Raw genomic sequence first — 17,418 nt, 5'->3', positions numbered from 1 at the left:
GTTGTTTTGGCAGGGTCTGGTGCTGCTTTGAGTTGGTGTCCTGGTCTATGGGGAGCTTGCTTCTGATGTTGAGCTGGGGTGTCTTCTTTTTTTGTCTTTGGAAGGCCAGAAGTGGGGGTTTAGAAAAGATTTCTTTTAGGATGGGGTCCCCATTGAGTATGGCTTGAAGTTTTTTAGGGATCCAGTGTGGGGTGGTAGGTGACAACTGTTGAAATGTGTTAACTACTTATGCTGAACAATATATAGAGAGATCTCTCTCTCATAGAGCTGGAAGGGACCTTGAAAGGTCATAGGTCCTGCTAGTGAAGGCAGGGGACTGGACTCAAACAGATTTTTTTTTTTCTTTTTCTTTTTTCCCCCTGGTCCCTAAACGGCCCCCTCAATAATTGAACTCATAATCCTGGGTTTAGCAGGCCAATGCTCAAACCACTGAGCTATCTTCCCCCCCAATCTGTTCAAATCTTGTATTTAGCAGTAACGCTTTGTTAGTTTTCCAGGCCTGAAGAAGAGCTTGGTTGAAGCTCAAAATCCTGTTTGTCTCTCACCAACAGAAGTTATACAAAAGCATGGGGTTGCATCCCTGACCACCTTGGCCTCTGTCTCTGACTTTAATTCTTATTTGAACTGTGCTATAGTTTTGGCCTTCACAAAATCCCCTGGCAACAAGTTCCACAGGCTGACTGTTATGTGAGGAAATACTTCATTTTGGTTGTTTTAATTTTAATTATTAATTTCATTGGGTGACCCCTGGTTCTTGCGTTATGTGAATGGGGTAAATAACACTTCCTTATTCACTTTCTCTACCCTATTCACAATTTTATAGGTCTCTATCATATCCTTAAATCTCTCCTCATGTGGAAGCTGGTCCACACCCATACTCATTTTTGTTGGCCTTCTCTGTACCTTTTCCAATTCTAATATCCTTTTTTTGCGATGGGATAACCAGAATTGCATACAGTATTCAAGATGTGAGCATACCATGCTTGCCTAATACCAAGCAAATCATTTAAACCCATTTTTTGTAGGTGGTCACTAATTGTGTGCTCTTCATTTTCTGGGTGCCTGCCTTGAGACCCTGAGGCTTGAACTACAGAAATACTGAGTGCTCACAGCTGCAAGTGCAGTCAGTGGGAGTGATACTCTGAACATAAGCAATGCTATATAAGGGTAAGTAACTTGAAAAAATCCAGTCAGTCATCTCAATCAGGCACCCAAAATTACTGAAAACTTTTGACCTTAATATCTCTGTGCCTCAATTCCCCTCCTGTAAAATTAGGAGGATGATAACCCATCTCAGAGGAGTGCTTTGAAAATAAGTTCATTGACGTGTGAAGAACTCAAATAGTAGAGTGATGAGAGACCTAGAAAAACCATGGAAAAAATTAATAAGTCTGTCTTCAGAGCAGGGTTTGAATAGTGTGCGGCAAACAAGGCATAGGGCCACACATTGAACAATAAGAAAACACAATATTGAATAGCTGTTCATTAATTGAGCACTGAAGGAGGCAGGTATTCTGTTGGGGGGGGAAAAAGTATGTGATTAACAACTATCATAATGCATATGCACAAAAGGACTAAATTTAAAATTGCACAGGCAACCTTAATTCTGACATTTCCTAACTTGAGTGCTTGACTTCACAACCTTAATGTTCTTTTAACATAATTTTGTGGGTGTGTATAATTTTAGACAGATTGTTATATTTAATTTTCTGCTGTAGTTTACTGCCAAACTGTGTTTGTGTATTTTACATCTGGGTTTTTATACCTATATGATAGACTTGGACATGGAAAACTAACACTGACATTTTCTTCTATACAGGTACAAAATCTTGCGGGCAGGGGTGGGGGACAAAGTTACTGCATCACCTACTCTTCCAAGCAAAGAAACACTAAAGCTGAGGAAGCTGATGGTGGAGACAATGACAAACAAATTCACAGCCCTGAGGTAATAAGTTACTGTGCTTTGCTTTCACCTATTGGTATCAATCACACATTAGAGATAAATGGCCAGTACCAACTAGCTGGCAAAACATCTGTGAGATGGACATCAATTTCAGTAGAACTGAAGATGTAAATCAGTCCTATAGCTTAACTTTTTTTTATGCCTTTCAGACCAGCTGGGATGCTTCTTGTGATGTTGCACACTATATATGATTTTATGAAAATATTCTAATGTAACTGGAATATGCTTCATGTAAAAGGTCTCTTGTAAGGTATCATTACAAAGCTTATAATCTGAGTGTGATCATCCTATTTGTATAAATGTACCACTCTTGTATCTGAAACTAGAAATATGAAATATAACTTTGAGGGCCTACTGTAATTATGCAAAGTGTGGGCCATTAATACTGGTTTGGAATCCTGATAACTCCCATTAACCAGGACAATTGACTGCAGTTGGCTGTTTTACCTGTAAGTCTTCCTGTATGTGTGTGCTGGCAAGTGGGTAATGAAGTCTTGCAGTGACATGTGATCATGTCACCTGAATGGAATCCATCTTCAACCTGGTGTCTTTCCATTGAGAAGGAAGGGGTGAGAACCCACAGAGGGACAAAGGATTCCCACCTTATGCAAAAGATATATAAATGGGTGGAACAGAACAAAGAAGAGCCACCATGAGGAATCCCCTAGCTACCACCTGAGCTGGAACAAGGGCTGTACCAGGGGGAAAGGATTGTGCTCTGACTAGGAAGGCATCCAGTCTGTGAAAGAAACATATTGAAACATCTTTCAAGGGGAGATATTATCTGTATTAGGCTTAGATTTGCATGTTTTATTTTATTTTGCTTGGTAACTCACTCTGTTCTGTCTGTTACTACTTGGAACCACTTAAATCCTACTTTCTGTATTTAATAATCACTTTTTACTTATTAATCAGCCCAGAGTATGTATTAATAGCTGGGGGCAAACAGCTGTGCATATCTCTGTTATAGAGGGCAAACAATTTGAGTTTACCTTGTATAAGCTTTATACAGGGTAAAACGGATTTATTTGGGTTTTAGACCCCATTGGGAGTTGGGCATCTGAGTCTTAAAGATAAGAACACTTCTATTAGCTGCTTTCAGTCAAGTCTGCAGCTTTGGGGTAAGTAATTCAGACCCTGGGTCTGTGTTGGAGCAGCTGGGTGTGTCTAACCCATCACACTTCTGATAAAGCACTGTATTCTATTCATGATATCACCTATTGAATCTAAGTCTAATCCATTTAAAAGAAGCTCTTTGCCTTTGCTTGGATTATCAAAAAGAGGCCCATACTGTGCAGATGTAGCGCATAAAGATTTTTGCTTTTTCTCAGCAGTGAGTGAATAGGTCAACATGTTGGGTCTTACTACAGATAACCTCTTATTCAATTCCTCTTTATTTCAGGCCAATAATGTTAGTTTGCCAAAAGAAAAGGTGCGGAGATCTGCTTACTAAATTTAGAAAGCTTTAAATATAGAATGGAGATAACACACACTGACATTGGATCACACAGCATTAGGTGTCCACAGAGCTGAAAGGACTAATAATGCTTTTGCTGTATGTATGTTACTTCATTTAATGCAACTTGGATCTATAACACATTTAAAAAAAAAAATGGATACCCTGCATACCATACATGCATGATCAAGGAAAGTACAGTAAGATTTAGTGAAAATCAGTGCTCTGCCTAGTAATGTGAGAACATGACAGACTCTGCAAGCAGTAGAACATGCATTCAGTTTATGTAATTGCTCCTTGTAGGTGATTATTTAATAGGCATTGCATGTCCTTTTTTTTTTTTTTTTTTTTTTTTCCTGTGCAACATGAGAACTTAATGACATCAAGTTAGCTTAACTTGATTTGTGGACAGCAAGTGTAAAATTAATGAGGAGTCCTTGTGGCACCTTAGATACTAACATATTTATTTGGGCATAAGCTTTTGTGGGCTAAAACCCACTTCATCAGATGCATTGAGTGAAAAATATAGCTGCGTGTGTACGTACACACACACACACACACACACACACACACACACACACACACACACACACACACACACACACACACACACACCTTGAAAAGATGAGAGTTGCCTCACCAAGTGCTAATGAGGCCAATTCAATCAAGGTGGAAGTGGCCTATTGTCAACAGTTGACAAGAATGGGTGAATATCAACAGAGGGAAAATTTACTTTTTGTAGTGACCCAGTCATGCCCAGTCTTTATTCAGGCCTAATTTGATGGTGTCCAGTTTGCAAATTGTTACACCTGACTGACTACCTTGTCAACTGAAACTCAGCAAGTAAGTTTGCTGCAATTACTTTGAGCATTCCCAATTTGTATACTGACATGCTGCTTTCCTAATGGATCCCAACAATCTGAGTTAATGACCACTGAATAACCAGTATTTTAAAGGGAACTCAGGTTGAAACAATTTCATTTTCATCCCATCTCTAATAGATTAGGAACACAACTCGCTTTGGCCTAGGGTGGGGTCAGGGACAAAGATCATGGGGATTGAGAATATTTTCACAGTACACCTTGTCTGATGTACTTTTTGGCTTTAAACGGGAAAACTATCTTTTTTGCAGGATTTTTTTTATGTTCTTGAGACACAGGTATTCATAGAAATCACCCATTCAGGCATTACATTTTTTCAATGGCGAATAATCCAACAGGATACGTATGCTCCCATTGCCAATGCAGGAAAGTTTAGTAGATTTATAGGGTCTGAAGGAGTCACCTCTCAGAGAGGCTGGGACCAGACCTTCAAAAATGTTCAGTTATTAAGACATCTTATTGCAACTAATTCTCCCCCAATTTTTTCAGAAAACTTCTGTGCAATAATTATAACCCTTGCCAGAACAAATGCCTGCTATGATCATTCTACCCAGTTCCATTTGAACAATGCTATACAACTCTACAAATATTTTTAAAGCTCTTCAGGTTTGGCACAGTCAGTTCAGTTTTCCACCTCCTACCTGCCATCCCCTTTAAGTCTCTGTCATGCTTTCTACTTATTTACTAGAAAGACAAGGGGGGAGATGGAATACCTTTTATTGGATCAACCTCTGTTGGTGGAAGAAGCAGGCTTTTCAGGGCCAGAGCTGCTGCACTTTTTTTTCTTTTTTTCTTTTCTTTTCTTTTTTTTTTTAAGTCCGGATAGCAGCTCAAAAATTTGCCTCTCCCACCTTGTCTCTCTAATAGGCCTACTATGGCTACAATACTGAAAACAACAATGGAAGATATCATCCTAATTTACCAAGCAATTTTATGATTTTACAACTTTTTAATTGGCTTTTCCCTACTTATTTTTTTCCCCCCTTATTGCACACAATTGTTCATTTTGGCGCTTTTTACATTTATATGGTAGATATTTGTTTTCCTGCTGCTCTATCTAGTTGCTTTGTTTCTTTGAGAGCCTAATATAGAGCTAGATCATGAGATCACTGTATGCCCAGAGTAAAGGCCAGAGTGTTAATTTGCTACTGCTGGAGCAGCCCCAGAAGGGAGTCTGACTCAGAGTTGATTAAATCTCCCTGCTGGTCTGGGGAGGGAGTAACTGCTTTAGGTCTATATACCCACCACAGCTCACACTGCCTGATGTGCCAAGATCAATTATAGCGCCCTGTGTACTGGTGGGACAGAGTTCAGGCCAGTTCTGCCCTCTCCTGCCTGTTTGTGGCAGGGGGATAAGAAAAAGCAGCTCGACCCAGCCTACTTCCACTACCATACTACTACCCATGGTACCTGTACCCCTTTACATCCCTGCATTGCCATAGTCCATAGATGTCTATATTGCCATAGTCAATCCTAGCTTATATTAAAGCAAAATTATGGCAAGGCTTCACAATAACTTGTTGGGGATGGGTGTAGATTATGGCCTAGCCCTACATGTTGGCACAAGGGGGGACGCAGAGAAGAAACAAGAAAATATCTTCACCTTTCACCCCTGGGCAGGGACTTGGCACATTCTAGAGCCTTATCCTGCTGGTAAATGAGGACTCGGGATCCACTGCCGGACCTGATTCTGACAAGTACACCAGTGAAAGCCAGGTGTAAATTCTGAATGGAGTTGCAAGGGTGAAAATCAGAAGCTTTTGTAACACAATCAGTGAAGCGTGCTGACTTGTAAAGTGGGAGTAGGATTATGAAGGTGATTTTCATGGGCTTTAAAGTACTGGGAGGCCATAGTAAAGCAATGAGAAATTATAATATAATTTACAAGGGGCGCGTATACACTCATGCCCTGAGATAGATTTGCATGCAGTTTGAAAAGCATCCAGAAGTCCAGATAGTTGGCCAATTACTTCTTTTTTATATTACTGTAGCACCTAAGAGCCCCAGTCAGGAATCAGGGCCCCCATTGTGCTAGGCCCTGTAGAAATAAAGAACAAAGACTGTCCCTGCTCCAAATAAATGTATTTAGGTATCAGACAAGAGAAATAGATGGAGAGATTACAAAGGGAGATTACAAGGAAACAATGAGACAATATTGGTCAGCATGACAGGCAGTGGTCTCAGAATGCCAGCAGCCTAATCATTAACCTAACTATCTGAACTTGTGGAGTCCACGGAATTGAGATAGGAATCTCATAAAATCAGGCTTGCTCATGAAACCTGATTTGTTTTTCTGATCCTTGAGCCTGTTTTCTTGGCATTTCACTTTTCTGATATATTTTGACACTTCCAGTTCCAGCCCATTTGAAAAAGAGGGGAGGACAAAAAATAATCTCCAAAGTGCTAAAAGTACACCCAGGCTTAGCTGAAATGAGAGAGAGAGAGGGGAAAGTGTTCTAGTGGTGGTTTTTTTTTTTTTTTTTTTTTTTATTTTTTTTTTTTTTTTTTTTTTTTTTTTTTTTTTTTTTTTTTTTTTTTAAAAGCCCGTTCCCTATTTACAGTATGATATTATGCTCCTGTTTCTGTGCTATGTAAAGTAGCTTGGTATGACTTTTTCCCTTTTTATTCTGATTCCCTCCACACTACTCACCAATACATCATTCCTGGATTTTATATAAACAGTAAAAACAGATAAGTCAGTGCATTTTTTTTAAATGCACTATCACCTGAGTGTCTCCCTCTTCTTGTCCTTCTCAGTGATGCAACTGAAATTAATGAATGCCCTGTCTTCCCGCAGTACTGCAGCATACAGAACATAGCAAAGTCTCTTAATGGGTCAGACCAAGAGAGTTCACAACTCAATGCACTCAGGCAATGCTCCCCTCATACTAATTGTGCCCAATCCAATAAGATTTGTACAGACTCTAAATCATTTAGGCTTGTTAAAATGCCACTGTTGAGGTTCTTTGTGCCATTTTTCCGGGTGTAGCTGTTTCATGCTGAGATGTGCTCTAGAAATGAAGAAAGGAGGGGGAGGAAGGAAAAAGTTCTTTCCTTGTAGATTGATACAGAAATTTGATATTTCTGTATCAAAAAGCCAACAGTGTTGTTCTGAGTGAGTGCTTCATTGAAACACCCTTGAAATTGGAGGGTTGTTTTGTTTGACAGCTTCTACGCTGCCACACTTATAAAGAGAGAGGCATAATACTGATCCATAAACATGCAGCTATTATACGGTGTATATATTGTTTCAGTAGGTCATGTGGATGTGCCATTCTGGAGGCTTTCCTAATCCACAGTATTTTCCTGTAAACCTTCTTTCTGATTTTTCTGTGCATCACAATTGCAGTTCAATTGCTTTACTATCCTTTATGATTAAATATTAATGTATGGTAGTCTCCTCTTGACTTTTTAGTTTTTCCTATGTAACTGTTACTTCTGGTTAGGGGCAAATAAATCCATCTCCTCTTCATCTAGTTTACTACAGTCACACATCCGCATTTCTAAAACAGCAAGTTATGTCGTGTAGCATGAGGGCTGTACGGTGACCTTGAACTGAGTGAAACTCCATTACCTTCTCAGTGTGCATTCTGTGATTACTGTAGGTTAGGGTTCAAGTGCATTAGCAGAGAATACAGGGGAGCTAGCAGCCTAACGGCAAGACATTTCCAGCACTTTCCCCCTTTCTCTGCTCATTCAAATAGCCTAAGGGGCAGACACTGTTATAGTTCCATCAGACTGAAGTTGATTAAATGTCACATATGCTGGGTATTATCAACTACCAGGCTATTTTAAAATGTGTTATCTACATAACCTTTGTGAATTACATTTAACATACTATGAAACATAATCACTGTCACATGTTAACTGGGGCATTAAAAGACCTAAAAGGTCATACAGTGAATTTAAATTTCTTAAAAATTGCAAATGTAGGATGGTTTAGATTTCTGATTCCTTTTATTTAGCATGAGCGCTAAAATCATTCCACTGGAAGTACAGTTCGTGATCCTGCCTTCAATAAATCTGCCTAAAATAAGACAGAGAAAGTGCAGTCCAAAGGGAACATGGATATCCCTGATGTTTTAAAATATAATACTTTCAAAATTATTTATTGTAGGGTGGCATCCTAAATATTTCTGGAGATGTGGTTCTTCCAGTGCTGGGATATAGAGTTCATCTATTCTATAACCTTTTTTTTTTCCTTTCTAATATTTTACATTAGGTAAAATAGATCAAAGCTCTACCAGTTGAGAAGAGAATAGTTTATACCTAGCAGTGTAAAAGTTAAAGACACAGCATCAAAGATTTTTATGCTCATAATTTGACATCCTTTTTGCCCTTTTCAGTTTTTTAAATCCATGTATTTTTATACATATTAGGTTTATTTTAAAGGGAAGGGGCTGCAGCGTCGCACACAGGAGCAACCCTACAATAACCACCTAGAATTCATGTTCAATGGGAAAAAAAATAAACTGTTTCAGTAACAGATTTTACTTCTGAGTCTTCACAGCAGGGCCGGCTCCAGGCACCAGCCCAGCAAACAGGTGCTTGGGGCGGCCAAGGGGAAGGGGCTGCACGTTGGGCTGTTCGGCGGCAATTCGGCAGCAGGTCCTTCTCGGAGGGAAGCACCTGCCGCTGAATTCCCGCCGAAGAAGAAAGCGGCATGGTGGAGCTGCCGCCGGAGTGCCGCCGATCGCAATTGTGATCACGGCTTTTTATTTTATTTTATTTTATATTTTTCCACCGCTTGGGGCAGCAAAAACCCTGGAGCCGGTCCTGCTCCACAGGGCTATTATGAGGGATGGGAGAACTGGTTCAAATAGGTTCTTATTCTATCTCAGTCTTGCAAATATGCTGTAAGTTACTGAGGGCCATATTGGTTTTGTCTGGCCTTCCAGGAATGTGTGTAGATACAAGGAGCCTTCCTCCCAGCATTGTGCCTTTGCACAGGATACGCTCACAATAAATATATAATGTGGGTGGTATGAAAATGCATCTCCACACTAGGAACAGTGGAGTACCAGCTTCTTCAAAGGGGAAAGGGTGCCGTGGTCCTGTCCCCCATCCAGAGCAGGCCAGGCAGAAAAAGGAGAACATGCTGAACCTATTTAATAGGAGGGGAATCTTCTGATGTTGTAGTTAACTAGAATCCACCTTCAAATCCTTCCTGGGGATCTTGCTTTGTTTTAACATAAAGTAGGTCTGTGCCGTTAATGCGCAATATAGCCCTACACCTTCCTCCATGTTCAAATAGCTTTTGGTGTTGCTCCCTGTAGCAGGGTGCTGGTGCAAAAGCAGCCAATTAGCCCCTGCCCAGTCAGCTCCAATCAGGGGAAACAGATTGGGGCTGATGGAAAAGGCCTGATGCTGGCCTGAGAATTGGCAACACCTGCTGGCCTGACAAGCCAAGGGCTATAAAGGCTGGGAGGGAGCCAGGGAGAAGTCAGCCAGCGAGCTAGCTAGCTAGTTAGGGAGGGAACTGGAGGCCTCCTAGCTGAAGGCTGACTCAGCCTGTAAAAGAGGTTGAATAATCCTGTAAAGCTTGTAAATAGATAGACACTGGTGGTGGAATAACTGTAAGTAAATAAAGACACGGGTGTTGCACAACGCTGAAGCCTCTCTGAGCCTTATTGGGGCAACAAGTGGGCCCCAGGAAGAGGGGTGGATCGTGGATCCTGTTACACTCCCCCATCAACTTTTACCTCTCTTCTCTCACATGCGAAAACTTCTTCCTCTTCCCTAAATCTCAAGAGGGCCACAATTCCCTCCATATGCCCCTAAAAAGGCCTCTGTTCAATCAATGGAAAATGAGCATAATAAAGATTAAATCATTAGGAATCTGACCATATCAATCTCCTTTAAAGGTATTCTTTCTGTCATGTTCCAGCAGCACAACTACACAGCCCCTAGCCAGAAGGATCAGATAGAATTCTCTTTGGAACTTGTCAGCACTGAGATTAGTGCAGGAAAAACTCACAGTTCAAGGACAGTTTCTGAGGGAGCCTATTTGTGCTGTATGGTTTTACATCTCCTCCGAGGATCTGCTGCATTGTACATTTGGGAAGTTGCAGCTATATCCGCTATAGAGTGTTCCTGGAGTCTGCAATGAGATGGCCACTCTTTAGCAATACCGACTGAAAATTACAACTGTTATCTTTTATAATGAAACAATACATCTTGAGTATTCCATTAAAGACTAGATTGTGTATGTTTTCATTTCCTTTCAGAAAGAAGTCACACTGCTCCATCCAAAATAAAATAATGGAAAAACTAAAGCCAGAGGCTGATATTTAGTTTTACTTTTCATGCAAAAAAAATGCTATGACTGTTCGATGAGACATAATAACAGAGGTTCCTTGCTTGTTGGGGTGCATGTACACACATGTACTCCTTCTGTATTCTCTTTGTATCCTGTTTGTTTAGGACTTGATTAGACTACTTAAATGTTTATAATACATTTTGCTTATGGACCAATCTTTATCTGAGGATCTCTGAGAACTTCACAAGCATTAAATAAATTTGGATGTATATTACATCTTGTCAAAGATTCATAGATTTTTAGAACCAGAAAAGACCATGCGACATTTGGCTTGACCTCCTGTAAATCACAAGCCATAGGATTTCACTGAGTCACCCCTGCATTGATCCCAATAACTTTTGTGTTTTGGCTAAAGCAAATCTTCCAGAAAGGCATCCAGACATGATTTGATAACAAGGGATGGAGAATCCATCACTTCCCTTGATAGTTTGTTGACCCTTGCTGTTAAAAATGTATACCTTATTTTTAAGTTGAATTTGTCTTGCTTCAGCTTCTAGCCATTGGTTCTTATTACACCTTTCTTGGCTATAGTACAGAGCTCTTTAGTATCCAGTATCTTCTCTTCTCATCAAGTCACTTCTTCATCTTCTTTGATAAGCTAATCAAATTGAGCTCTTTTTAGAACTTCTTACTACGAAGATATTTTATCTACCCCTTGAATCATTTTTGTGGCTCTTTTCTGAACCCTCTCCATTTTTTGTCTCTTCTTAAAATGGTGGACATCAGAACTGAACATAGCATTCCAGTATCACTCTCATTACGCCATACACAAAGATGAAATTATTTCCTTTCTCCTCCTCACTAATCCACTGTTTATACATCTAAGGAGTGTACTAGCCCTTTTGCCACAGCATTACACTGGTTGCTCATGTTGAGTTCCTTGTCCCCTGAGATTCCTTAGTCATTTTGAAAGTCACTGCTTTCCTGGACACGGCCCCCATCTCTGTAGCTATGGTCTGCATTTTTTGTTCCTAGATGTATAGCCATGCATTTGGCTATATTAAAATGGATTTTGTTTAAATGGGCCCAGTTCATGAAGTAATCCAGATTGCTCTGTATAACTTTTCCTATCCTTATCATTTACTGCTCCACTAATTGAGCCATCTGCCCAATTTTGACAGTGATTTTTTTTTTTAAATGAGGGTATTTCTAGGGATTGGTTCTAGCCTGACACTATTAAATATTTTTATTATTTATCTGGAAGCAATGCTGATTTACCATTAACAACTACTTCTTGAAATCTGTCAGTTGGTGAGCTTTTTAATCCATTTGATGGGTGTTTAAATCTAGTGTATGATGTTAATTTTTAATCAATTTCATGCCAAGTCAAACTCCTTACAAAAAAGTCTCAACATATCAGTTATCTTTCTCAATCAAACTTGCTGAGTCATCAAAAAAATGAAGATCACACAAGAATTCAGTGACCAATCCAGGAAAAGACCAAGTTGTCTTGACTCAAAGTGTCATGGTTCAACCACTAGAAATGCTCATGATTTTTAGTTATATTGACAAATGTACCAAGGTATAAATAAACCTTTAAATATTATCACATACTGCTAGTTCCTATCTGGTTCCCGTTTTACCAGCTTGTAGTGGGGTGGTCACCTGCTCCTGTTCTGAGGGGTTTAAGACAGCCCTTGGAAAGGGCTGGGGTTGAGAGAGAAAACCCTAGGCTGATTGGGGAAACAGCCACAGCTGGGCCACGCCCCAATCAGGCCCCAGCTGGCCTGTATAAAGAGGCTGGGAGCCAGGAGCTCAGGACTCTCTCTCTGCATTCAGAGAGAGAAGGGCCTGGCTGCAGGGAACTAGAGATAGGGTACCTGAGTGGAGCTGGGCTGGGCTGGGCTGGGGAAAGGCAGAGGAGCTGGGGAGCTACAGCCTGGAAAGCTCCAGGCTGCGGCCTAGCATAAGGCCAACAGGTACTGGGGGTTGCAGAGGGCAGCCCAGGGGTAGGCAAAGGCAGCAGGTCCAAACCCAACCTTGCCAGTGATGACTAGGCTGATACTGCAGTCTGCTCCAGGGCGTGGGGGCTAGATGATGACTGGCAGTAGCCTTATACTGAGGTGAGGTGGGGATAGTGGGTAGGGGCTTCTGGGGGAGGGGAGACCCTGAGAAAGGAGTTACTGCCAGGGGGCAGCACCCCAGCTAACAGAGCACCGGAGTCCAGGGAGGGACACGGGGGGCCAAGCAGTAGTGGATCACCGGCCTGCAGAGGGCGCTCCTGGCTGGAAATCGAGCTAATTCCCTGAGAGACCAGCAGGAGGTGCTGCAGGGGTGAGTCCGCCCTGCTACACAGCTTTAATAAACACACTCAAAATAATGATTGTGATAAAAAATAGTAAATGATGGTACATGGTGTTTTGGCCTTTTATAGGTTTGTACCATACAGAGTCATATAGATGTTGTTTAGAATGTGAAAGATTTTGGGGGATGAGAGTTAACATAAAGATTCTGGTTGTACCCAATTCCAGTACCAGAATAATGGTCCATTTGACTTTATTCCAATTTGCTAAAAATGTTATCTTGCATATGGAGTTATATCTGTGGATGCCAATACTGCTCAAGGCAATAGTGACTTACCATGTTAGCAGAAGTGTGGCTTGTTTTTGTTTTTTAACCCTGCCCCAAAAATTGGGTTAATTTTTAGATACTGTTTTGTTTTGTTTTTTAGCTATTTTTGTTGGATCCAGTCATGGCTACGTGAATGTGTTACTGCTCCACCGGGAGATGACTGGTACACAGAGGGAGCTCTGCCAAAAATGCACACTCTCCCTATGTGGCAGTAACACATACAGGTGATCAATGTGACTATACAGTTATTCATGTAGTTTTTTAACTCTACTTCAAGGCCCCATTGTATACTGTGGACTCACTTACAAAAAATATACTGGACACTGCAAACATTAAGGGTGAGACCATCAAAGCTACGTCATGGGATGTGGATAGCCAATTCTCATTAACTTTAACTTGAAAATCTCAGCCTAACATTGTTTTTAGATGATAGAAAAATAGAGGTATATTTGACTATAGAGAGAGCTTCAGATATAATTATACATACACAAAATAACCTCTCCCACCACAGAAATATATAGATCCCTATAACTACAATCATAATATCAAGCCCATATTTAAGTATCCCCTCCCTTCATACCTCTTCCCACAGCCCATCTCCCTCTCTGAACTCTTGGGCAGGGGGTGGGAATGGCCCTTTCCGAATGTCCAGAAGGTTAACAAATCCAGAATCTGACAGACAATGTTGTTTGCAGGATCCTGATAGATAATAAAAAGGTAAAAAATGTGTGTAGCATGAAGCAAGGCCCCCCACATCCCAGCTACTGACCTCATTCTTTATGCTGTGGAAGTGAAGCAATATCCAGGATTTACTGTGCTGCTAAGCTCATCTTGAACCCTTTTCCTCCTCCTCCCATTTCTAGCAGCAGACTCTTCTCCCATGCTGCCCCCGCCATCTGGAACCACCTCTGTGCAGTTAATTGATTCCATGACTCTCTTCATTTCCCATCTGGAGAGCTATCTTTTCTCCCTGTCTTATAACCCGTAACCTTCTCTCTACTAAAACAATCAAATCCTATCCTCAGTTTCCTTGTACTCAATCAATCTCTTACCCTTTATCCCTTCTCCCCCTTCCCCGCCCCACAATATTTGCAGATGCCACTGCTGTGATATAATTGAAATGCTTGTGATACGTTTTGTATAAAAGATAGTATGCAAAATCAGTTCTGTGGTATTGTAGTAATGAGATCATGACAAATCTGTTGCATGTATAAATATACAATTAATTTTTAAAAAGGGCTAAATGGAGCTTTTTGTCTCAGATTTTAGCTTGAGTGATGCACAGACTCAGTTCCTCCTCTGTTCCCCTCTTACTTCCTCTGGAGTAAGTTGCAACAGCCTTGTGTTGGATGCACCTTATTTTCCTCTCTGCAACCAGAGAGCTGTTGCCACTGCCCCTATCCAACCACCTGCTCACTGAGATGGGGAATATTTCCTTCCCCTCACTGCACCCAAGCCATCTTTGGAGTAGGCTCTATAAAGCTGTGAATGGGGTTGGTGGGATCTTATATCTCTGCATGCCCCACAGGACAAGTGCACTATATTTCCCAAAAGAAAGAGTACAGTGGAGTGGGTAGAGCAGTGATGGATTCATACTTTAGAGGCAATGGTTCTTCCAACCTGTGGATTTTGTAGACAACTTTGCAAGATCTTTTCACCCTCCAGCCCTTGATTTCATCATTCTCAAAATGTCTCCATATCTAGAATGCAATCTTTATGGACCACAGTTTGAGAACCAGTTCTGATTCTGATACTAGGGCAAATGGTGAAAAACTGTTCATGGATAGATATGCAAATTCAAAAGTCTATTTCTGTTTGACTGTATTTGCAACCTTGTCATGTTTGCATTCCATAAACTTTTAAGCTTTATTATTACAAATACTCACAGACAATGAGTTTTAAGATCAAATACTTGACTATCACTAAAAGGAAACTGAAAGTAGTACATTCAGCTGTGCAATTTGCATTGTGCTGGTTAGTTGTCTCTTTCATCTCAAGAATGCAGCCCAAGAATTATTTGCTGAAGAAATTCTCAGAGCTTTGAATACAGAATAAATGTGAGAATTTCACTATCTGTTCACAAACATTTTTTCGGTTTCAAACTGGTTAAATTCTTCAATTGAATTTTTCACTGTGAATTATTTGTGCAGCTCTGCCCATTGTCTTAGGAGCAGGACAACTGACATCTTCTCTCTGTAACTAGATGTTTAAATGCTCAGTTGTTAGTGCTTTTGAAATACCACTCAGTTAATTATCTATGTGACTTAGGAACACAGAAAATTAATCAGGCTTGTGCTCCTAAGTCACTTAGGCACTTTTGAAAATCCCATCCACTGTACAAAAATGAACCCAAATATCCTTGGCTTAAATAATAAGTGATTCTTAATTATGATAGCATGGGAAAGAGTAGAAAGCGTAAGGTCTTGCATCAGCACATCTTATTTCATTGGTTCTTCAAATAGTACATACCATCAGATGATCTGGTTAAATACATTTATTTTCAAAATTGAATAAAAGTAGCATTACTGTTCTTAATATAGAAGACTGAATTAGACCTCTAGAACTCACATTTTTATCTAGGAAGATTGCTGCTTGTTCTTCTATAACATTTCTAATGGCTATAATCTAAAGATAGTGCTCCATCCATCCTTCATTCATTTACTTTGTCTGACTATAACATCATAATCCACTTTTCTTCTTGTACACCTTGGTAAAGAGATCTATAAAAACAAACAAGAAAAAAAAAACCACTCACTAAGCCCTTTTTTATTAATTCCTCTGGAATATGGTGAATAGAGCTAGCTTTTTCTTTTTTCACTAACATCTGTTGCTGGAAGAGAACTGGAAATCACCTAGGGAGGAAAATGACTGTTATTCAGCACAGCGATAAACTCTGAGGCTAAATGTGTTATTGTGGAGTGACTTCGGGAAGAAATAAATCACACTGAGAATCTACAAGCAAAAATATGTTCATAAAGCGCCTTTATCATACTCCATGTTTATACAGCTCTTAAAAACCTCTGATGTTTTATAATACCACTGTTGGAAGGGGAGAACTATACGCTGCATGAGCTGTGATGGTCAAACAGATGGAAGACTCCACTGAGTGCTTTATCAGACACCTGCTAGTCTCTAAATGGCAGTGGATAGGCTGGACTACCCATTAATGTGACATCTGTGTCTCTGAATTTATAATTACAACACTATGAGACCGCACACATTGGAATATCCAGTTCTTCTGTCTGGACACCTACATGATTTTCATTATGGCATTCACGTGTGCCAGTGCTTTAGGGAAAAAATGATTAAATGGCATTATAACACCATCCTAAGTGTTCATGGCTGTATCAGATATTTTTGAGTGGCTGACAGAATGATGTGAATATAGTTCTAAGTGAAACAGATTTGGTAGAACAGTTTCAATTATGTACCTAAAGAAAGGTTCTGGACCAAATACAGCCGTATCAAATGCAGTTCACTGAGTCTGAAAACAGTTGTAAATTCAATGGAACTAGGAACCGCAAACCATGTAATTTGAAAATGTTCATCATCCAATACACCCAGCAGATTATGGACAAGGGCCAGCTTAGTTAAAAAGTAACTCAAAATGTATAAAACTGATTGGGGGGGAAAACAATCTTTATTGGTACCTATTGCATAAAAACATAGATTAGGTGCAATACATTTGCAGTGCAGTAAGGCAATACAATGAACAGTTCCCATTGTGTGTACTCTTAGGTCCCATAAATTTTGGTATAATAAGTGTTGTAAAGACAGAAATAGACATGATGAAACAAAGATGTAGAAAACCTGCCAATCCACCCCACCCCACAATCCTCCTTGGCTTACTCTAGAACACATGCCATTGTAAAAATGTTAGGACCCCTTTGGGAATCTCCTGCTCTAGTAAATTAGCATCCTCCTCCACTCATATTAAAAGAAGCTAACAGATCTTTTCAAGAACTCCTAACAGAATTGGAGGGGAGGGGGAAGAAATCTTACTCAGATCTCCAGTTAAGATGTTCTCTATTACATCACCAAATTCATGTGGACTAAATGCCCCAGAGATCTTCCTCAGACTTCATCTAAGAATGCTTCTTTTGTTTTATTTAAAAAAGGGAAGACAACTTGCAGAATATCATTAGGGGACAGGTGAGCTAAGGTCTTTCAGCTCAATAAACGGAGGGAAACCCATAGAGACAGTCCCCCACTAGTGCTATTTCCTGAA

This window comes from Terrapene carolina, unplaced genomic scaffold, assembly GCF_002925995.2.
Source record: "Terrapene carolina triunguis isolate 2854851 unplaced genomic scaffold, T_m_triunguis-2.0 Scaffold69, whole genome shotgun sequence".
NCBI lineage: Eukaryota > Metazoa > Chordata > Testudines > Emydidae > Terrapene > Terrapene triunguis.
Note: the sequence above shows the minus strand (reverse complement) of the source record.